Raw genomic sequence first — 24,975 nt, forward strand, 5'->3', positions numbered from 1 at the left:
AATAAAAAACATTTATATTTTTAAAAATGAAAGCAAATTAGCTTGACTTTTCTGGGTGAAGTCCAACAGGTTTGTTTCGATGTCACTAGCTTTCGGAGCGCTGCTCCTTCCTCAGGTGAATGAAGAGGTCTGTTCCAGAAACACATATATAGACAAATTCAAAGATGCCAAACATTGCTAGGAATGCGAGCATTAGCAGGTGATTAAATCTTTACAGATCCAGAGATGGGGTAACCCCAGGTTAAAGAGGCGTGAATTGTCTCAAGCCAGGACAGTTGGTAGGATTTCGCAGGCCAGATGGTGGGGGATGAATGTAATGTGACATGAATCCCAGGTCCCGGTTGAGGCCGCACTCATGTGTGCGGAACTTGGCTACAAGTTTCTGCTCGGCGATTCTGCGTTGTCGCGGGTCCTGAAGGCCGCCTTGGAGAACGCTTACCCGGAGATCAGAGGCTGAATGCCCTTGACTGCTGAAGTGTTCCCCGACTGGAAGGGAACATTCCTGCCTGGTGATTGTTGCGCGATGTCCGTTCATTCGTTGTCGCAGCGTCTGCATGGTCTCGCCAATGTACCATGCTTCGGGACATCCTTTCCTGCAGCGTATGAGGTAGACAACGTTGGCCGAGTCGCACGAGTATGTACCGCGAGTATGTAACTTATAGCCAAGTTCCGCACACATGAGTGCGGCCTCAACCGGGACCTGGGATTCATGTCACATTACATTCATCCCCCACCATCTGGCCTGCGAAATCCTATCAACTGTCCTGGCTTGATACAATTCACACCTCTTTAACCTGGGTTACCCCATCTCTGGATCTGTAAAGATTTAATCACCTGCTAATGCTCGCATTCCTAGCATTGTTTGGCATCTTTGAATTTGTCTATATATGTGTTTCTGGAACAGACCTCTTCATTCACCTGAGGAAGGAGCAGCGCTCCGAAAGCTAGTGACATCGAAACAAACCTGTTGGACTTTAACCTGGTGTTGTAAGACTTCGTACTGTGCTCACCCCAGTCCAACGCCGGCATCTCCACATCATTTTCTGGGTGAGATCCTGATCATGCCAGTGGGCTAGGAGTATTGGAAACTGTTTTGCACCCGGCGCAAATCCCGTTTCAGGCCTCTCCCAGAATTCTCCCAACATCACGGGGTTTGCACCAGGCACAACACGGCCGGAGAATTGCCCCATGGTTTCAGTTAATGGCAAGGACAAGCATTTGGGTACTTAACAATTCACTTGAGATAGGTCAACTGGATGAAGGTGCAGTGAGTCCTCACTTCTATGCCGCAGACCAACCTCGCTTTTTGTGACATCGCCCACCTGGCCCTCCCCAACAAGCTCCATTGCCCTTTATTTGAAGGGAGTGAGAATCCAGAGCTCAGACATACGCCCACCTGTTCTCTCCCTTTCCTTCTGTTGTGGGCTATCTTTTCCTGCAGGAAGAAAGGGGAGATTGTGAGCCAATGCCTGGCGGGTTAGGGGTTGAGGACAACTGGCATTCATAGCCACCTAGCCTAGGCAGAAAGGAGTTGTGATAAGGAGTGCCAAGGGGGTTTGAGGATGCTGCTGGGAGGTCGGGTGTTGGGAGGCTGCAAGGTGGAAGCACGTGGGATAATGGTGACTTTCCAGGGATGGCAGAAAGGGTGAATGCCAGGGCAAGACAGATGGTAACTGCTTCTTGCAGCAGATAGGAGTGTAGGAGGTTTTTCAGCTTTCTTTGGCATTACATCCCCACCCTCCTGATCATATTGCTGGCACTCACAACTGTAGCCATCACATCCCAGGTGCTCAGGGGTCTCCTGCCAACATATGGTTTATCATGCCTGGCATGTTCTCCATGGCATCGATGGGCCTGGTGAGAGGCCCCCTCCGAGAACCAAGGTGCTATTCTTCTTGCTGCCATCCTCCTGGCTTGACCGAGCGTAGGTGCTGAGGATCATTTTAAATACAGCGCCCCCTTGATTGCAGTGCTCAGTTGACGTCCAGGGTGGGAGGTATGCCATTGCAAACAAAATAAAACTATCACGGTCAAACAAGAACAGGAGAAAGAGGGAAGCCATTTGGTCATTTCACACCTGATCATAATCTCTTTTTTGGTGTCAGTTTCCTTTTGATGATGCTCTTGTGTTAAGCCTTGGAACATTATTCTGAGGTAAAAGCACTATATAAATATAAGTTGTTGCTGTTGTCAGAGACCACATGCAAGAAGATATGTGATAACTGTGCTTAGACTGCTGGAAGAGCCATTGAATCATGACGCACGGTGCATGATTTGTCCTGTCATTTAAGAAGTGAGGATAATCAATAGCAAGTGTCTCAATGCCAAAGTAAATCGGAGAGATCTCAGCTATCACTGTTGCCTTTGTAATGGCTATTGAACTTTTTCTGGCACTAAGTCTGCCATGCTGGGAGTGAGGGAGGTGGCAGTGTACTGTCTCCTCCCTTCACATGGCTCTGGTTACTGGCTTCCTCCCCCAGCAGCTTTTCCTGCCGATTCTCATCTGCTTTATCAAGATCTTGCAGTCTGCATCAGAAAGGTTACGCGCTCTGCTCTTCCATGTACTTCATGGTGCTGGAGCACAGGTTAGGGCTGCTGGCAATTGTTCTGTTGAGAAGCTGCTATGAACCGACTGGGCATCTGGGAAATCTGCTGTTCCTTCTGACGATCTTTTTTCAGAAACACAAACCCTGAGGTAAATGTTCACAGGAATTTAACAAGCTGATGAATGCCGGATAAAAAGATTCACTTCCTGCTGTCAATGCAGGAAGCTGCTGCTAAATTCCTGCCGCCTTTTAAGTCTTATGGGTTTCCACCCCCATTCCCGCCAGTACTCCAGACTGAACTTGTACTGCAGGTTGGTTTTCCCTGGCTGCCTCAGGGCTGCATGACCTACTCTTGTTCCTTTGCTCCTAAATTAAGATGATAGCAAAGCAGAAACATTTACACATTTTCTCAGCCTGAATTTTGCGATCAGCGATGAGGGAACAGTGCTCACCATTCACAGTGCTTATAGCTGCCCTCCGGGCTTCTGCCTTTTGAGCAGCAGCTTGCTGTCAATGTGACTGGTCCAGCAGTGCATTCTCCGGAGATTTTGTGCCATTTGTAAGGAAGAGAAAGTAACAGCTGGCACGACTCTTCAAGCAACCAGATTTACGAATCCTCACTCAGACATGCGGGGGAAAATATTAACCTTTAATTGCATGTATGTTGGGATCAGGTGTGAAGCTATAGTATCTTGAATCGCAAACATGCGCCCAACCCACCTCCAAACTGCCTCCGTCCGCATTTCACCGAGGCAGATTGGCAGCTGCAACATTTTACACAGATTTAATCTGCTTCACTGGGTTATTTCCAGCAAATCAGGTTTCCAAGCTTCAAGGGAGCTGTGAAGAAGTAAAGTACGTTTTCAGCACTGTTTGTGGACCAGGAGGAGCAGCAATGCTTCTACTCCTTCCCTGAGATTGGACACTCCCCCAATCTCCATCACACAGCCTACGCTAAAAATTAGCGCCACAACTTCCTTACCATCTTGGCTAAAACATGGACAAAAGAGCTGAATTCCAGAATTGACGTGAGAGTAACTGCTCTTGTTATCAAGGCAGATTTTCAGTGTGGCATAAAGACGTTCTCGTGAAATTGACATCAATGGAATTTGGGGAAAACTCTCTACTGGTTGGAGTTGTGCCAAGCACAAATGAAGATGGTTGTGGTTGTTGGAGGTCAATCGTCTCAACCCCAGGACATCACTGCAGGAGTTCCCCAGAATAGAGTCCTAGACCCAACCATGTTCAGCTGCTTTATCAATGACCATCACTCATTGTAAGGTCAGCACAATTCACAGTTCCTCAGGTACTGAAGCAGTCTATGCACAGGTGGAACAATGGCTGGACAACACTCAGCTTGAACTGGGAAGTAGCAATGAGTTGCCACACATGTGCCAGGCAATGACCATCACCAACAAAAGAGAGTTTAACTACCTTCCCTTGACATTCTATGACATCCCCCACCATCAATAATGTGAAGGTGCAGCATTGACCTGAAACTTAATGGGACCAGCCATAAAAATACTATGGCTACAAGTGCAGATCAGAGGCTGGGAATTTTGTGGTGAATAGTTCACCTCCTGACTCCTCAATGCTTTTCTACCAGCTATAAGGCTCAAGTTAGTAGACAGATGGAATAATTATCATTGGTCTGGATGAGTGCTACTCCAACTACACTCAAGACGTTTTACACAAGCAGGACTAAGCAGCACTCTTGCTTGACACCCGTTCCAAAAGTATTAAACATTTGTCCTCCACCACCAGCACACAGTATCAGCAACATTAACCATTACAAGATACATAGCAGCAACCCTTTTCCAAACCGACACCTTCTATCATCCAGAAGGACAAGGGCAGCAGATGAATGTGAACACCATCACTTGCAAACTTCCCTCTCAATCACACACCATCCTGATTTGGAAATATATCGGTGTTCCTGGGTTAGAATTCAAGAACTCCTACCTAACAGTCCTGCAGGTATACCTACACCACATGGATTACAGGGGTTCAAGAAGGTGGTTCACCAATAACATCTCAGTGAGCAATGGACAATGAATGCTGGTTTAGCACAGGGCTAATTTGCTGGCTTTGAAAACAGACCAAGGCAGGCCAGCAGCACGGTTCAATTCCCGTGCCAGCCTCCCCGAACAGGCGCTGGAATGTGGCAACTAGGGGCTTTTCACAGGTAACTTCATTTGAAGCCTACTTGTGACAATAAGCGATTTTCCTTCCTGTTCTCACCAGCAATGCCCATATCTCACGCACAAATAAAAAAATACTGCAAGAAGCGGTTTTTTTTTTGTAAATCTCCAACAATAATTACATTCTGAAGGAATGAGACTCCAGATTTATCAAATCAAATTTTCCAGGCCAGAAATGTTTTTTTGGGAGTAATTTAGACTTACCACGCCAGTAAACATTTGTTACATCTGCATGTACCTGCACTAACAATGTCTGGTATTTTTAGGGGGTATCCAGCTATTTCACATCATTACACAGATTTCAATGCTGGGTCTACCAGAAAGGTACTGTCAGAGTGAACCGTGGGGAGAAGCAGGGAAATCAGACAGCAACGCTGTTAGCTTCTTTGTTATTCTTAACACAAAATTCAGGTCATCATATAAATTGGCCCAGGTTGTATAGCACTGTTACATGAATAAGCATATCTTGGGAAGTGTTAACAGCTGAAATGTTGACTGATGTGGGCTCTTTCAGCATTAATAAAATACTGACTCTGTTCACACAAATCAAATCACACCCTCAGTTACTGCAGCTTTTAGTGTCCAAAAAAAGAGAGTCATTAACAACATCCCAAAAAAATCAATTAATGAGAAAAGGTAGGTTCTTCTGTCTGAGCAATTAAAGCACCATCCCTGAATATAATTAGGACAACACAATTCATGAAATTCTGAAATAATCACTGATAATAACTATCGGTAGTTTAATTTGTATTATTTTCCTCATCAAATTGAGGGATGTCAGGGATGAGGATTGAATTTTTCCATTCCACCAATTGTTCCTGCTATCAAGTTCCAACAATATGCTACCATGTCAACATCAGGAGAAGAAAATTCTCAATTAAACAGCATTAACATTTCTACTTCCTATATCATACTTCTTCCACTTTGACCAAAATTGATGATCTAATGCCAATGTGGACTAAACTGTGAGCTGTTTGTGCTGTCAAATCAGGCCCACCAGCAACAGGCTTGAGATCACCTGAGTGCTTTTCATTTCGAACTTTTACAATTGGTAGTGACATCAGACACAGTCATCAATCAGCTTAGTACGAAGTCTTACAACATCAGGTTAAAGTCCAACAGGTTTGTTTCGATTTCACTAGCTTTCGGAGCGCTGCTCCTTCCTCAGGTGAATGAAGAGGTATGTTCCAGAAACATATATAGAGACAAATTCAAAGATGCCAAACAATTATCCCCATGTCCGCATGGGTCTCACCCCACAACCCAAAGATGTGCAGGGTAGGTGGATTGGCCACACTAAATTGCCCCTTAATTGGAAAGAGAAAGAATTGGGTACTCTAAATTTTTTTTTTTAAAGGAAGTGCAACAGGTCTAGTGACATCTCCAGCTGAATCTTCAAGCAATTAGTTACAAGCACCAACGAGTAAGATCCACTCCATTCTGTAAGAATTATACCTGAATCCAAGGCTTAAGCAGTGGAACAACATGCGCATATTTGTTAAATATACCTAAAAACAAGAGTGTCCTTGACAACCATATTATCCACGTTCAGGCCAGTTTTCACTATGTTTATTTATTGCTGGTATGTCCTAATGAAATCTTGTGGGCTGAAGATTCTTTTCAGGCCATGGCTTGAACCTTCCCAGCCCATTGGAGATGGGGTGGGAGGTGGGAGGACTGGCAATATGGTGGGAGGAGACATTGAGAAGGAAGCCTAACATCTTCCCAACTCATATGGCATATTGCTAGCAAAAGACATCTCAGTGAGCTACTTATTGCCCAGTAAAAGACCACTTCCTACCACTGTATCATGAGGGCCTGCTGCTAAATGGGGGGATCACCAGGTAAATCCTGTGGTCCCAACAGAATGTTCCCGGGGACCCCACCTTGGTGGGCACTCCATGGTCATGGTGAGGCTCCTTAGTTGCTATGGGTTACACCATGCCTAACTCATCACCAGTGCATAATGGCCATGCTTCATGCCTGCGGGGCCTAATTGTCAAGCCTTGCCTTCCCTAAACAATCTCATCACTCTTCGGGGGTATCTTTCTATTGAGGTGCCCTCATCCTGGGGATGCAGCATCAGCAATAATGGTGGTGCCACTGAGACTGCTGGTCCATTCCAATGTCACATTGCCTGCTATTGTGAACTTTCAGTCCCAGTGGTGAGATTTCTGTCTCTGCTGAAAATCCAGCCCACGTTTATCAGATTTCTGAGTGTGCTAATAGCTACACTAACAACAATTTAAGGTGATCAGTCAAACTTGCTAAATGGCTCATTCACACTTTTGAGAATTCTCATGGATTTGCATTCAGCGACCCGTTCTCTGTAAACAATAAGCAATTCTTCAAGCCTTGAATTACCCTGAAGCATGGGGATCTATAGTTCCCTCTCACTTTCACCAGGGCAAATCTCAGCCACTAGCTGGAGTATCATGTAACATTCTGGGTGCCACACGGTGGCACGGTGACACAATGGCTAGCACTGCTGCCTCACCGCATCAGAGACTCGGGTTTGATTCCAGTCTTGGGTAACTGTCTGACTAGACTTTTCACATTCTTGCCATGTTTGCGTAGGTTTCCTCTGGTGCTCTGGTTCCTCCCACAGTCCAAAGATGTGAAGGTTAGGTGGATTGGCCATGCTAAAAGCGCCTTAGTGTCCAAAGATGTTCAGGTTAGGTGGGGTTATGGGGTTACGGTGATAAGGCAGGGGAGTTGGTCTAGATAGAGTCCTCTTTCAGAGGGTTAGTGCAGACGTGATGGGCCGAATGGCCGCCTTCTGTACTGTAGGGATTCTATGGATTCTAAGGAAGGATATGAACACATTGGAGATAGTCAACAAGAAAGGTTCCAGGGATGATAACATCAGTTATGAGCATAATTTGGAGAGGTTGGAACTGTTCTCCTTGGAGAGAAGAAAGCTCAGAGGAGATTTGATAGAGATTGTCAAAATCATGAGGGGCTTGGACAGAGTAGATAGGGAGAAACTGCTCCCACACATAAAAGGATCAAGAATGAGAGGGCACAGATTTAAAGTGATTACAGAAGAAGCAAATGTGATATGAGAAAAAATGTTCTCACACGAGTTGTTCAGGTCTAGACTGCACTTTCTGGAAGTGTGGTGGAGGGAGGTTCAATTGAGGCATTCAAGAGGGCATTAGATGATTACTTGAATAGAAACAATGTGCTGGGGTACGGGGACAAGGCAGGGGAGTAGCACTAAGTCATCATTTTCGTTTGGAGGTTTGGTGCAGACACGATGAGCAAAATGCGTTCCTTCTGCACCGTAAGTATCCTGTGATTCTGTGAATAGAGTTAATTTCAACCAGTCAACGCTCCTTTTTTCCTCTAGTGTAAATGTTGTTATTGCTTGAAAGATGACATTCTTACATTTGTCCTGATGAGTGCAAGATGAAAAGCTTTGGTAACATGTAGCCTTTTTCAACAAAATTCAAGTATTGTACTACCATGTGACAGTTTTCTCATTGGTGAATGAACCCTTATCAGAATTCTGCAAACTGAGAGATAAATAGGAACATGTAATTCACCAAGGTGGGCTCCCTCGGAACTTTCTGAGAGGATCCTCAGGCTCCAGGTGCAGTCCATGGAGATAAAATTGGACATGTCTTCCCTAAAGAGTTAAGATCCATAATTTACTGTAAATAACTATGCAGTCCGTAATGTTGAGGTTTGGACGTACCTTCATGAAAGCGTGAAGACCCCTAAATTATTTTGGGCTTGGATTTGAACATTTGACTGACTAGAATTTTGTGTTGGGGAAAGGATAAATCTTTGCTAACATTGAAGCATAATTAATACAGCACATACGTTTTGGCATAATTACAGTTCATTATTAAAAAACAAATAACATTGACTACTGGAAATTTAAGCCCGATATATATTAAAAAGTTAACTTTTCAGAAAGAAGCAGGATCATACTGCTAAGAAACTGAAGCAAAAGGAATGACCTGTTTACTTGGAATAGCTATCTTCTTTTTGATTAGCTTTTTTTTGGAACCTGGAGCCATGCAATTTCCATGACAACCATTTGCTCTAACACAAGTGATCCAAAAATAAGTTCTGACTGAACCAGAACACATTAGTGTTATGTCAGTTACATAGGTCAGATGCAACAGCGCTAGCTATTTCAGAAATATGCAAACTGCTCAAACCGTAAGGTTTCATTCATTTCAGCACAGTGCGGAAAATAAAACCTCTGCAAATCAGCCGAATGGGGGTTGTTAATAGATTGTCCTTTCACCTCTGGGACCTAAGTTTAAAACCAGGTCAAACTGATTGATGGTGTGGAGGTGCCGGCGTTGGACTGGGGTGAGCACAGTACGAAGTCTTACAACACCAGGTTAAAGTCCAACAGGTTTGTTTGGATGTCACTAGCTTTCGGAGCGCTGCTCCTTCCTCAGGTGAATGAAGAGGTATGTTCCAGAAACATATATAGAGACAAATTCAAAGATGCCAAACAATGCTTGGAATGCAACCATTAGCAGGTGATTAAATCTTTACAGATCCAGAGATGGGGTAACCCCAGGTTAAAGAGGTGTAAATTGTGTCAAGCCAGGACAGTTGGTAGGATTTTGCAGGCCAGATGGTATGTATCTGGATGAATGTAATGCAACATGAATCCCAGGTCCCGGTTGAGGCCGCACTCATGTGTGCGGAACTTGGCTATAAGTTCCGCTCGGCGATTCTGCGTTGTCACGCAGATCACCTTAAATTGTTGTTAGTGTAGCTATTAGCACACTCAGAAATCTGATAAATGTGGGCTGGATTTTCAGCAGAGACAGAAATCTCACCATTGGGACTGAAAGTTCACAATAGCAGGCAATGTGACATTGGAATGGACCAGCAGTCTCAGTGGCACCACCATTATTGCTGATGCTGCATCCCCAGGATGAGGGCACCTCAATAGAAAGATACCCCCGAAGAGTGATGAGATTGTTTAGGGAAGACAAGGCTTGACAATTAGGCCCCGCAGGCATGAAGCATGGCCATTATGCACTGATGATGAGTTAGGCATGGTGTAACCCATAGCAACTAGGGAGCCTCACCATGACCATGGAGTGCCCACCAAGGTGGGGTCCCCGGGAACATGCTGTTGGGACCACAGGATTTACCTGATGATCCCCCCATTTAGCAGCAGGCCCTCATGATACAGTGGTAGGAAGTGGTCTTTTACTGGGCAATTAAGTAGCTCACTGAGATGTCTTTTGCTAGCAATATGCCATATGAGTTGGGAAGCTGTTAGGCTTCCTTCTCAATGTCTTCTCCCACCATATTGCCAGTCCTCCCACCTCCCACCCCATCTCCAATGGGCTGGGAAGGTTCAAGCCATGGCCTGAAAAGAATCTTCAGCCCACAAGATTTCATTAGGACAGACCAGCAATAAATAAACATAGTGAAAACTGGCCTGAACTTGGATAATATGGTTGTCAAGGACACTCTTGTTTTTAGGTATATTTAACAAATATGCGCATGTTGTTCCACTGCTTAAGCCTTGGATTCAGGTATAATTCTTACAGAATGGAGTGGATCTTACTCGTTGGTGCTTGTAACTAATTGCTTGAAGATTCAGCTGGAGATGTCACTAGACCTGTTGCACTTCCTTTAAAAAATTTTTTTTTAGAGTACCCAATTCTTTCTCTTTCCAATTAAGGGGCAATTTAGTGTGGCCAATCCACCTACCCTGCACATCTTTGGGTTGTGGGGGTGAGACCCATGCGGACATGGGGATAATATGCAAATTCCACATGGACAGTGACCCGGGGCCGGGATCGAACTCAGGTCCTCAGCGCAATGAGAAAGCAGTGCTAACCACTGTGCCACCGTGCCGCCTCTATTGCATTTTCTGTGCCAGCATGGATGATTCCACTTCAGGAGTATGGATTTGTAAAGTACAGTATTCACATTTATGTACAACTCACAGCCAAATGTTCCATCTCCCTGCATCGCACAAGGGGAGCTAATTTACTGGCTCTCCGGTACTTCACTGGCAGTGCCATGGCCATATCACTGGGTTCCAGTGAAGGGATGCTGACTGCCTATAATGTATCAAGATCTTTCCTGGGCAGGTGGATACCAAACAAGAAGCAAGAACTAAAGAGAAATGATGGTAGATGATAGTGTGCAATGGGTATATTGTCAGAGCCAAAAATGCAAAGTGCATTTTTATTTAGCTTTTCTCTTCAGTACCATGTACGCTATGCTATGCTGCTGCAATTCTGCATAGGTGCACCAAAGAGATTATAGAATATGTATCTAATTTCAATGGAGTGAGAGAGAACCAAAACCCCTTTTCCTCTCTTTTCTGTCTGTAATCAGGGTGTTTGTTAACATTTAAGTGTGTGAACAATTTAAATAGCCAGCAGCAAGTTTCTCATGGGTTTTAATAAAGAGAATTATTTGCTTGTGGGTTAACCCTAAAAATCTAATGCTAAGTCACTGACTCACCCATTCACCCACACACTCAAGGAAAATACAGTTAAAGAGAATAGGAAATTTTTACAAGTTGGAAACAAAAGAATAGTTTGTAATTCATGTGATTGATTCAACTTGGGGAAAAAAATGTAGCCTGTGAAGAAGATTTCACATTTGACGTGTAGCTAGGTGAATCTAATAGCCAAAGTTGAATGGCAGGTATATTGCTTAGGTTCTTAAAGAGGTAGACCTTCTGCACGTCACAAAGTTAGTCATATGTTACCGGGGATTGGTTTTCTGTATCGGTGGACTTGAAAGGGAACATTCTTGGAGACCTTACGACGTTCCAGTCTCCAGGTCTTAAAGCACAGATGTTGTTGCCCTCTCTGCCACTGTTGTTTCTACAGTTGATGTTGTGTCTTGCAGACAGCACTTAAAGTTTAAAAAGGAGGCCAACATGGTTGTCTTACCATGTGGTTCCTCACAGTTCCCTTTTCTAAAATGGTGTTGTGCTCCGTGAATTAGCACAACCTGGACAATTGTTTGCAGGCATTCATCCTGGGGATTTGAGATAATCACTGTCTTGGATTTGATACAATAAGGTAGCGTGACTCTACAGACCAAGGTAGGCGACTCACAGCTATCTCTTACAGCATTTTAATGTCCATTTTTTAAAAAACAGTCAGTTCCAGAAGATTTCCCACTGATTACACTTCATGTTTTGAAAGTTATGGGGAGGACAAGCCTTTACTGGGAATAACACCATGCTGATAAATTTCACAGGATCCACGCACGTCAGGCTTGCCTGGTGCATAAGAATGGGTTTGGAAAGGAATGTGTGGGGCAACAGAAAAGAAAGAGTGGGCCCTACTACAGATTACACATGAGCAATGTCCCTAAAGATCAGCTCATTTTCAATAAATATTGCATGGAGTCAAAAGATGTGTTGCGTGATGCCCAGAAATCACTCAGTGCAAACAATATTTGGAAAATCTTGTTCTAAATTGGAAACAATCACACTTGTGATGCAGGAACCCATTCCAGTCTTTCAAAAGGTTGTCAAACTGATCGTTTTATGTGAATATTTTAATGAAGCTACTCAGTAATATTGTGACAGCAGTGTTATTTCCCTCAGTTGGAAGTATTATTTGTTGTGACTGTTCGCTTAAGCATATATAATCATATTGCTGCAAAGTAATTTACTACGTATATCATGTGGCAGATGTGTAATCAACAATCATCTCATAAACTATTAATCCATCTATGATGTTGTTTGATTACAAGCAGCATCGCCTTCAAAGATATTAAAAACCAAAGTAATGTATTTTCAATTTCCCTTTGCTTTTTGTAGCTAATCCAGAAATGTTTATGAAATTTATGAAGGAGATATATTTTTAAAGTTGTGATATGGTTGGACAAATTTGAAGAATAACAGAGAGGATGTATTCCATGAACTTTCAGAAGTCTGTACAATGTAGTCAAGTTGAATTATTGTTAATGTCCCAACAGAGGCAGACACAGTCTGTATAACATCCACCAGTGTTGTCCTTCACGTTTCATTGTTTGTTCAATCCAACATTCCCGAAATAAGATATATCGGATCAAGTTCAAACTATGTATGTAACAAACCCTGTTTGTCATCACATTAATCTTGAAAACTGCCATTTGCAACAGTAAATTCAATTCTGCCAGCAAAACCAATCCCATTTACATAAGGTTGAAAATATGATTAGCACAGAAAGATGGGAGACACCTGTTGTATTGTAATTATAAACTTTATGCTGCCTTTGTTTTTTCCTGTTTGACGTCAGCTCTTTTCATTACTAACGGAGATCAGTGATATAGAAATGAAGTACGACAGGAAAACGTTTCAGGAAATGTATAATAAAACAAATGCTGGCCTTTTGTTGACTCACAAAGTTCTGATTCTAATTTTCTCATGCTAATATAGACCTTCCGAGTCTGTTCTCATTAAATAATAACGGGGGATTGTATTTAATTTTCCATCAATGTTTGCAGCGTTAGTAATGCAACATGTCTGAGAGAGTTTCTGAATGAGTTACATGCCCTGTACATTCTTATGATGCTCCTACTTTATGAACAGACTTGGACAATTTACTCCAGAGCAGTAGTACATTCACACTAAATTTCATCTTGCTGCCAGAGTGGAAATATTTTTGTAGTGAAATCATGTTATATGATTTAGTAACAACCATGCCTGCCTGTAATTTAACCTGCACAAAATAAAGCCAGTTGGACCCAGCAGTGTTTGGTTCACAACAGTGACATTACACAGAAACAAGTCATTTGTGCAAACAGCTCCATACTAGTGTGCAAAATCTACAGATGCCTTCTCCCATCTGATTTCATTTCACCAGTTAAATTCATAAGATCAGTTGTCTCTTGGATACAAAAGTTACCAGTTTCTCACAATAGTTGCAATGTTGAAAACAATTTGCGAAATTGTCACAAAACATCAATGAAGCGTATTAGCAGTAGGCAGTAGCCCATTAATTCAGTAAAAAGAGCTTTACAGTTTACTAGATGCTAGTGGGAGAAGTGAATCACTATGGCTGGGGAATTGTGGCCTTGTTCACCAGGCTCCACCTCTACCTCGATTCCTCAGCAGCAGACAAGGCCAAGGCCAGTACCTTGACACTTCACCGCACTGCCTACCCCCAAAGAATTGAGGTAAATGTGCAAACCTCTCTCCTTTTGAGGAAGATATCCATCAGTGCCTACAGTGCAAATATAAACAATTGTGATTCCTAATGTTGTAATTAGGGACACGATTTAACAGAGAAAAAACAGAGACCTGTTGTGGGCCGAGAACACTTCCGCTCTTAAACGGGAATCTGTTCTTCTCTTTAAGCCTCGGCAAGGAAAGCCCCGCTGAGGCCGCACTTAACTTCATTTCCTGCATTGAGAAGCTCCCTCTGCTCACCAGTGCAGAAAGACATTGGGTTTCCATTTTTAAATGCTAATCTGACCTCTCGACCCCCCCAACCGCCCAACGTGAACCCCCCCCCAATGCCCAACTTACCTATTAGGGGTCCTCGGGCCCCCCATCAGCCCACCTCATAAAGGCAGGTTGGCAGAGCTACAGCCAACCTGTCAGTGCCACCTGGGCACCCTGGTAGTGCCAGGGTTGCACCAGGGTGACACTGCCAGGGTGCAAGGCTGACAGTGCCAAGGCACCTGGGTGGCATCAGCAGGGCCAGGGTATCACACTGCCCAGAGGCCAACCACCCAGGGGCCTCCAATCGCCCGGGGAATCCCCACCCCCCAAGTGTTGTTCCGCCCGGGCCACATTTGTGGCGACCAGTGCTCAGTGGCACCCGGCCAGGTCTCTGAGGCGAGGGGATTCAATTCCTGGCACTGGGTAGATCAGGCATAGATACAGTCAAGTGAGCCTAACTGCTCACGAATCTGCAAATTTAGGTCCCGTCCATTGTGAGCGGGATCCAGATCGCGATGTCTCGTGAGGCATGACGAGCCGAGTGTGACTCGCCTGAAGTCTCTTGTGAGAGTTACTGGCCGCATCGCGTCCCAAGTAGGGTGGGGCGCAACTGTTAGATCGTGTGCAAATTTCAACAACTATTTATCTTGCCGCAATATTTACTCATGTTTGCTTTGGTTTGCATCTGACCTCATGTTACAATGTGGGAGAGTTCATGGCGACGAGGACCCGGGTTCGATCACGGCTCCAGGCCACTGTTTTTGTGGATTTTGCACGTTCTCCTCGTGCCTGTATGGGTCTCACCCATACAATCCAAAGCTGTGCAGGGTAAGTGGATTGGCCACCCTAAATTGCCCATTAAGAAGGAAAAAAGTATTTTAAACAAGACAATATGGGAGCGTATCAGGTGGATGCTGGGGTGACGTGGGTAGTAAAGCGATCTTTTGTCGGGAGCACGGGGGTTCTCCAGAGGCGTGGGCAGGCACACAGGATGCTCAGGTTATCAATAAACCTTTATTGTTTTCAGTCCTTGGTTGTCAGTCATTGCAACCCAGTACCCCTACAGTGGTGATGATGCTAATGGAGTAGTCATACAGAGACCCAGAGCAATTTGACAATTTGAATTCAGTCAAAGAATAAAAGCTGGTAAAAGTGACCATCAAAGCTGCTGGATTGTTATAAAAGCCCAGCTGACTCACTAGGTAATACCTTTAGGAAAGGAAGATTTCAGTTGCTACATTGTCTAGCCGAGATATGCATCCAGTCCACACCAACTCTTAACTGCTCAATTATTAAATTGCTCTTCTGATCAACTAGCAATGCTGATGTGGCCACTTCCACAGAACAATTCTTTTTAAGAGTTTTGAAATATACCGCTTTGTGCTCTTAGTTGATGTTCTGCCGTGGGCAATGGAATTATTTGTTTCAGAAGATTCCAGAGAAATTTACAAAATATATTCTGATGGCCAAAAAGAATGGATTTCCGTTCACACAGCCTCATGCCTCTGAGGATGTTACGAAGCAGTTTGAAGTGCAGACACTGTTGTTACTCCGTAAGAAGTCTTACAACACCAGGTTAAAGTCCAACAGGTTTGTTTCGATATCACTAGCTTTCGGAGCGCTGCTCCTTCCTCAGGTGAATGAAGAGGTATGTTCCAGAAACATATATATAAACAAATTCAAAGATGCCAGAGAATGCTTGGAATGCAAGCATTAGCAGGTGATTAAATCTTTACAGATCTTTACTCCAGCAAACATATCGCAGCAGGGGGCTGCAAACAAAAATGAGTTCAATGCCCAGTTAATCTCTTTTTAATTATGGTGGCTAAGGAAAGAATATTGGTCTGGACAATTTCCTGCCCCTCATGCCATGGAGTTTCTTAAATCTTTTGACTTTGTAGCATCATCACAATCACCACCTCGTTCCACCTTTGTAACATCTGGCTTAGTCCCTGCCGCAGTTCATCTACTGCTCATTTGTACCATTTATATTTCTAGATTTGACTATTCCAAGCTCTCCCCACTCCATCTTCTTTCACCTTACATTAACTTAATTCATCCAAAACTCTGTTGCCCATATCTATTAAGTCCCACTCTCCCATCATCCCGGCGCCTGCACATCTGTATTGCCTCCTCACACTACCAAATAGGAATAATCCGGACTATGGAATTATTCTTGCCATAAGGCATTGGGTGGGATTTTCCACATCCCCCCCACCCCCCGACGCTGTATTTTGTGGTGGTGGCCTACCATTGCCAGCGGCAGGATCTTCCGGCCCCGTCACTGTCAATGGAGGTTCCCATTGTTCGCACCCTCTACCGTGGGTTCCCCAGGTCGGGGGATCGCCGATGGTGGAACTGGAATATTCCACCAACAGGAATGGCCGGAAAATCCCTCCCCCTCTGATGCGACCATCAATTCACTCAAAGACACGTGGAGAAGTAAACCATGGTTTTAATCAGCTTAGAACAGTGCCTGCCTGCGACTGGTGCAATACTGGGAACTGCCTGCAGGTCAGCTGCTCTTTCTACTTCCTCTTAAGGGGAGGAGCTGTGGGCAGAGCCTGTACATGCCCCAACATATCCCCCTGTGGGTGAAGCTACACAATGGCCATAGGTGGAGCCCACAGGGTTGACAAAATAACACAACAGCAGAACATCATACAAATGCACTGTTGAATTATTAGCACTATACATTCACCACATTCACCCCCTGTTAAAAAATGAAGTCCGGTGGGGGTGATGGGCTCATAGGTTCAGCCGGTCCGGCGCACGGATCATGCGCTGCGATCACCAAAGCACTGGTGTTGCAGCCGGTCCGGGTGGCTGTGGAAGTGGGTCCGGTGCGGGCACAGACGTGGACTCCGGGAGCGGCTCTTCTGATGCTTCACTCCTGTGGACCAGTGTGGCTGTTGGGAGGGAGCGCCATATCGGGGTGGGAGCGCTGGACATGGTAGGTTGGACGGGATATAGTGTGGGGGCTGCGCTGGTGGTGGTGGAGCCTGCGGGCACCAGGTCCCGAAGAGAGACTGTATCTTGTCGGCCGTTGGGGTGTTCGACATAAGCATATTGTGGGTTGGAGTGTAGGAGCTGGATCCTCTCTACCAGGGGTTCAGTCTTATTGCTCCGAATGTGTTTTCGGAGGAGGACTGGTCCCGGTGTCTTCAGCTAGGACGGAAGCGAGGCCCCTGAGGTAGCTCCCCTAGGGAAAACAAACAAGCAGTCATGAGGAGTTTGGTTTATGGCCGTGCAAAAGAGGGACCTGATAGAGTGGAGAGCATTGGGGAGGACCTCCTGCCAGTGAGAAACTGGGAGATTCCTGGACCGCAGCGTCAGTAGGACGGCCTTCCAGACCGTCGCGTTCTCCCTCTCCACCTGCCCGTTTCCCCTGGGGTTATAACTGGTTGTCCTGCTCGAGGCGATGCCCTTACTGAGCAGGTACTGATGCAGTTCCTCGCTCATGAACGACGAGCCCCGGTCACTGTGGACATAACTGGGGAAACCAAACAGGGTGAAGACACTATGCAGGGCTTTAGTGACAGTGGGGGTGGTCATATCGGGGCAGGGGATGGCAAATGGGAAGCGAGAGAACTCATCTATGATGTTGAGAAAGTATGTATTGTGGTTATTGGAGGGGAAGGGCCCTTTGAAATCAATACTGAGGCGTTCAAAGGGCCGGGATGCCTTTACCAGGTGGGCCTTATCCAGTCGATAGAAGTGCAGTTTACACTCCGCACAGATTTGGCAGTCCCTGGTCATGGCTCTGATCTCCTCGGTGGAGTAGGGCAGGTTGCGGGCCTTGATATAATGGGCGAGCCGAGTGACCCCAGGTGGCTGAGGTCATCGTGAATAGCCCGTAGTCAGTCATCTTGCGCGCTGGCGCATGTGCCGCAGGGGCATCTGGGGGCTCGTTGAGCTTCCCAGGACGATATCCTATATCGTAGTTATAGGTGGAGAGTTCGATCCTTCACCTCAAGATCTTATAATTCTTGATCTTGCCCCGCTGCGAATTGTCAAACATGAAGGCTACCGATCGTTGGTCGGTGACGAGGGTAAACCTCCTACCAGCGAGGTAGTGCCTCCAGTGCCGCACGGCTTCCACGATGGCTTGGGCTTCTTTTTCGACTGAGGAGTGTTGAATTTCCGAGGACTGAAGGTGCGTGAAAAGAACGCTACTGGTCTGCCTGCTTGGTTGAGGGTGGCGGCGAGAGCGACCTCTGATGCGTCGCTCTCCACCTGGAAGGGATGGACTCGTCCACTGTGTGCATCGCGGCTTTGGCGATGTCCGCCTTGATGCCGCTGAAGGCCTGGCGGGCCTCAGTTGCCAGTGGAAAGATGGTGGCCTTGATTAGTGGGTGGGCTTTGTCCGCATAATTGGGGACCCACTGGGCGTAATAGGAGAAGATTCCAAGGTACCTCTTCAGGGTCTTGGGACAGTGAGGGAGAGGGAAGTGCATGAGGGGGCGCATACGATCAGGGTCGGGCCCTTGGACCCCGTTCTCCATGACGTAGCCGAGGATGGCTAGTCTAGTTGTGCGGAAAACGCATTTCTCCTTGTTGTAGGTGAGATTTAGTTTTTGAGCGTTCAGGAGAAATCGGTGGAGGTTGGCGTCATGGTCCTGCTGATCATGGCCGCAGATGGTGACATTGCCCAAGCACGGAAACGTGGCCCGCAGCCCGTACTGGTCCACCATTCGGTCCATTGCTCTTTGGAACACCAAAACCCCATTCATGACACCAAAGGGGACCCGGAGGAAATGGAAAAGGCGGCCGTCTGCCTCAAAAGCCGTGTACTGGCGATCCTCCGGGCGGATTGGGAGCTGGTGGTATGCAGACTTCAGATCCGCCGTGGAGAACACGCGGTAGTGTGCAATCTGATTTACCATGTCTGCAATCCGGGGAAGGGGGTACGCATCGAGTTGCGGAAACCGGTTAATGGTTTGGCTGTAATCAACTACCATCTGGAACTTTTCCCCGGTCTTGACGACCACCACCTGAGCTCTCCAGGGGCTATTGCTGGCCTCGATGACTCCCTCCCGCAAGAGACGCTGGACCGCGGACCTAATGAATGTCCTGTCCTGCAGGCTATACCGCCTGCTTCTGGTGGCTACTGGCTTTCAATCGGCAGTGAGGTTTGTGAAGAGAGGGGGAGGGTCGAGTTTTTGGGTCGCGAGGCTGCATATGGTGAGTGGGGGTAGGGGCCCCCCGAACAAAGAACAAAGAAATGTACAGCACAGGAACAGGCCCTTCGGCCCTCCAAGCCCGTGCCGACCATGCTGCCCGACTTAAGAGTAAGGCTCCTGAGGTTACATTGGAAGTTGAGTCCCAATAGGAGAGGAGCTGGGAGCACATATAGTTTAAAATTAGCGTACTCAGCGCCCTGTATCGCTAGGGTTGCATTAGTGCACCCTTGGATTTGCACCAAGTGCGACCCAGAGGCGAGGGAGATGGTTTCTTGCATCGGGAAAATTGGGAGCGAGCAGCGTCTTACCACGTCCAGGTGAATGAAGCTCTCTGTGCTACCGGAGTCGAAAAGGCAAGATGTCATGTACCCGTTAACCCGGATGGCCATCATGGAGCTCTGGAGGTGCTTGGGTCGCGGCTGGTCCAGGGTGACTGCACTGAGCTGCGGGTAGCCGGCGGCATGATCGGAGGTGCTGGGGCGGCCCCGCGATGACTGTCCATATAGATCGTACACATCGAGTGGCGTAGCAGATGGCGTCCAAGATGGCGCCCCCATGGATCGCACATGGCCGGCCGCGTGGGGGAGGATGGCAAGATGGTGGCCCCCATGAGTCACACGTGTTGTGAGGAGGCGGAGCCGGCAGACACGCTGCCACATTGCGGGGTCTGCGGGCCTGTGAGTCTGTCGATCGGGTCTGTGAGTTAGAGTTCTTAGACCTGGCCAGGTAGACCTTGGCGAAGTGTCCTTTTCGCCCGCAGCTGCTGCAGTACGCGTTGCGGGCTGGGCAGTGTTGAGACTGGCCGCAAAAATAGCACGGTAGCCCCCCCATGTTGGGCAGGCGGCCGGGCGGCACAGGCCTGGGGTAGTCTCTGGTCGGGGGCCCACGAGGGAGTCGCGTGGTCGGCCAGGAATGCAGTAGGGCTCTGAAAAGCAACCTCCAGAGAGGTGGCTAACTTTACCGTGTCGTCCCCTTTTTTGAGCAGGTGCTGTCTCACATAATTCGACCGAACTCCCACCACGTAGACGTCTCGGATGGCGAGCTCCATGTGCTGAGTGGCCGTAACGGCCTGGTAATTACAGTTGCGTGCGAGGGCTTTGAGGTCGCATAGGTAGTCATCCAGCGACTCCCCGGGGCGCTGGCAGCGAGTGGTGAAGATGTGTCGTGCGTGGACCTCGTTCACAGGCCGTATGTAGAGGCGTTCGAGCAGCGCGAGGGCATCTGTATAGGAGGCTGCCTCTTCGAGCTGGACAGAAATGCGATGGCTCACCCGTGCGTGGAGGAGGCTCACCTTCTGTTCATCAGTGACAGATGGCGTGGACGGCGCGGCGAGGTAGGCCTTGAAGCATCGAAGCTAGTGCGAAAAAACGTCCTCCGCCTCCGCGGCCTGCGGATCGAGTTCCAGTCTGTCAGGTTTGAGGGCTGATTCCATAGTTGTATTTAAGCTAATTAAATTGATGCGACCATCAATTCACTCAAAGGCACGTGGAGAAGTAAACCGTGGTTTTAATCAGCTTAGAACAGTGCCTGCCTGCGACTGGGAACTTCCTGCAGGTCAGCTGCTCTTTACACTTCCTCTTAAGGGGAGGAGCTGTGGGCGGAGCCTGTACATGCCCCACCCTGTGGGTGAAGCCACACAATGGCCCATAGGTGGAGCCCACAAGGTTAACAACATAACACAACAGCAGAACATGAGACAAATGCATTGGTGAATTATTAGCACCGTACATTCACCTCCCCTCACCCCCCCAATTGTCTGAAAATAAAATTCAATTTGAAATTGGATGGAACAAATTAGAGTTCTTTTCAAACCTGTCAAATTAAATTTGAGTGATATTATTTTGCTTCATAAAACCGGGGAAGACTGTGAACAGAATGTATAGTTCCAGTTCCTTAAAAAACTATTTTTAAAAAGCACAAGAATGACTATGGCCATTCAAATTTCCTTGGTCAACAGATGCAGGGAATTGGGGAAGGTTGTCCAGTGTTTTATTTCAATCCAATCATTTGCTGTTACAAAATAGACATGTTGCTACATAAAGTATCAAATCTAATTTGTGTCAATAATTGTCATTATTTTGGGTGCAAAATGTACTATTGTTTTATGTATTGCAATGCTCAAACATATCCCAGCACTATTTTCTTTTCAATTCACACCTTGGGCACGATTCTCCAGAAATATTTCTAAGTGTTTTAGCGAGCGGGAATTGCTGCGAGTTTCCCGGCGCTCGGCTCAGCGAGGCCGGCAACGCTATTCAACAGTAATTGGTCCACTTAACGAGGCCTCACGGGCTTCTCGCCGCAAATGAAGACTCATCACTGATTCGCTGGGACTGAGCTCACCAGCCCCCCCTAACAACGTCGAGCAGCACGGAACCAGGACTTGCACAGCCAACCCCAGCCAGCTCGCAACAATGGCGCCGAGGAGACCAGCCCCAAGATGACAGGGACCTGGGGAGGCTCCTAAACATTGTACAGGCCAGGAGGGATGTCCTGTTCTCCCGAGGATCCTGGAGGGTTAGCCACAGGGCAGCATGGTAACACAATGGGTAGCACTGTTGCTTCATAGCTCCAGGGTCCCAGGTTCGATTCCATGCTTAGGCCACTGTCTGTGTGGAGTCTGCACGTTCTCCCCGTGTCTGCGTGGGTTTCCAATGGGTGTTCCGGTTTCCTCCCACAAGTCCCGAAAGACATGCTGTTGGGTAATTTGGGCATTCTGAATTCTCCCTCTGTATACCCGAACAGACGCAGGAATGTGGCGACTAGGGGCTTTGCGCAGCAACTTCATTGCAGTGTTAATGGAAGCCTACTTGTGACAATAAAGATTATTATTATTATTATAGGGCAGCCAGTGCTGCCTGGGATGAGGTGGGGGCAGCTGTGAGCCTCAGGAATGTGACAAGAGGACTGGCCACCAGTGCAGGAAGAAGATCAATGACCTGCACCGAGCAGCGCGAGCGGGTAGATACAAATGCCCGCACCTCCCACCGAGACCTGTCTTGTCTGCCTTACATGGGAGTACCCACCCCCCAACGCTCCATGCGACCCACAACCCTCCCTCTACCCCCCTCCCCTTCAACCCTCCCTTCACAACCCCCCTCCTACCACTGTGGATCAGGCGTGTGGCTAACCCTCTCTGTGTCTCCTCAGGAAAAGCTCTCCCATAATCACCGGGACAGGGCCCAAACTGGCTCTGGTGTACCAGATTGAAGAATCCTCACCACCTTCGAGGAGTGTGCCCTGGAGGTGACTGGGGTGGCCACGGACAGAGCGGTCACCCACACGGAGGCTGACAGATGCCACAGAGGTGAGGAACCACCCAGCTCCAACCAGGAGTCCTGTCAATGACAGATAGCCCGGTGAGCACAGGGCAACATGCATGACATCTATGACCCCCCTGGACCTGGGGCATCCCGGCGAGGGCGGAGAAACCTGCTGCCCAGACATCTTGCTGAGCATGGTCCATGTCAAAGATGATGTAGTTTTCTGCCTGGGCATACAGGGCATCTGTTACCTGTCGGATGCACCTGTGGGCTGTGGCCTGCGAGATACCGCACAGGTTCCCGCTTGAGCCCTGAGGCGTAAAAGTTCAGAGCTGCAGGAGAGGGTGTCCTCCTCTTCCACGTGGTGCAAAGTCGACGAGGACATGACACAGTGTCACACCATCTCCTTGTTGAGGCGGAGCCTCCTGCAGCACGCGCTGTCCATCAACTGTTCAAACAACCAGCGACGCCTGTACACCCTGGACCGTTGTGGGACTCCCATTCTGGGTCTCACCCTCGTCTGATGGGCGGCCGGGCCCTCAGGGTGTGGGGTGGGGTCCGGCACATGGTCGCAGCCTCAAGCATCTGCAGACACTGCTGCTGCCGCCACCTCTGGCATCATCTGACCGCCCGGCCTACCAGCAGCATCACTAGGGCAACTTCTGTGTCCAATATCCCTGCCATAGCATTCAATATCTGTAAGGAATTGGGAAAGGGTGTTAGACTGAGAAACAGCGGTGGCTCCCACCCCGGACCCTTTCCCCATTGGTCCCTCCCCAACCAGAACACCCTGCCCACAGCGGGCCACACTCAATGGACCCCAGACCCTGTACCCTGGGCACTCGCTCAAAACATCAACTGGAACATCCACCCTCCGGCTGTGGACATGACCCTGGAGCTGTGCCCCATCCCTCGGTGTTCAGATGTTGGCTGCTGCATGTGTGCTGTTGCCTCCCGCAGTTTTCAAGCACAGTGTCCAGGCATAAAGGTGTGATTGGGATGCTAGGCAATTACTCCCACATGTTACATGGCCCACCCACCCAGGGGAATTCACTTGGGAACTGTGAAGTGCTCACTTAACCACGATTGCCAATTCCCTGTTAGCAATAGTCTTCAGCCGCACGGCCAGAGGCCTCGGCAGTCGGCGAGGATTATGGGTGGTCGGTGGGTAGATGGGCAGGGACAAGGGGTGCTGCTGGAATTGGTACAGACGCTCCAAGAGTTGGCATGGTGTTGCCACGAGCTCCTCCGGTTCCTCCTAGCGCATCCCCCCACCCTCCCATGGCACCCAACCCCTCTGGAGGGACCCACCCTCCGCCGCACACTGTGGCAGGAAGCCCAGTGTCCCCAGGCTCTTTACCTGTGAGCAGAGATGGCTATTCTCCTTCCTGGCTCCCCACAGAAACCCTTCTGCCAGGTTCATGTTTTTAAAAAGGAGAACTAATCGGCGCCAGCATGTCTACTTGCTGGGGAGGCCGATGAATGACAGGAGGCCATTGGATACTGGGTGGCTCTCGTTAATTAAATAGAAATGGAACATAAGTGGTGATAATTGGTTTCTCGCCATGCTACAGCGGGATCCCGATTTCACCTAGGGGAGCGGGCCGGTTGCATCGTAAACTGTTTGACGCCTGGCGCGGTTCTCATTTTTGTCCCCTCCTGTAATTCACCGGCCTCGTTTCACTTGAGCGAGAGCGTAACAAGGCTCAACAATCAATCCCCTTGTTTTTGTTTCCCAAAAAACCTCTCCAAATGCTCTTGGTAATTCATCCGGAGAATTGGGATTATACTGCTTCAATGTCAATCAAAGGGGCAACATTGAACTTCAACCTGTGCACAACTGAAAAGTCACCTCAGCCGATGGTACAGGACCACTGACTCCCACATTTTATGATGATTGGGGATAATGAAGATTAACTTATTTTTCAGGGATTCAGAGAGAAAGCATTTTCCTTACTTTTCCCTTTATTAGCTCCTCACCCAGACCACACACCGGTTACAGTCAAGAGACCAGACAAGCCGCACTAATAGTGCTGTGAACAAAGTGAAAACAGCGCCACAAAGTAGGCTCAGGTTCTCCCTGCTGATGTTTCATCCTCAGTCTGTGTGATACTTCCGAGATCACCATGGCAAGGATTGGGAAGAGTATTGAACCAAACCCTCATGAATGCTGGGGCCTCTCAGCCTCTTCTTGGAGATGGTGATTTATTTATAACTGCGTTAAAGTTCATAGAATGCTACTACCAAGAGATGAAGAATTAGCTACAATGAATATCAAGATGGTCTAAATGTTCAGTAAACAAAATAAAATAATATAAGGAAATGTTTCACCTGCAGCAATGTTTGATCATATGCTTATTACATTCTTATTATTCTTCCCATGAAGGACAA

The sequence above is a fragment of the Scyliorhinus torazame genome, chromosome 9, assembly GCF_047496885.1.
Source record: "Scyliorhinus torazame isolate Kashiwa2021f chromosome 9, sScyTor2.1, whole genome shotgun sequence".
Classification (NCBI taxonomy): Eukaryota; Metazoa; Chordata; class Chondrichthyes; order Carcharhiniformes; family Scyliorhinidae; genus Scyliorhinus; species Scyliorhinus torazame.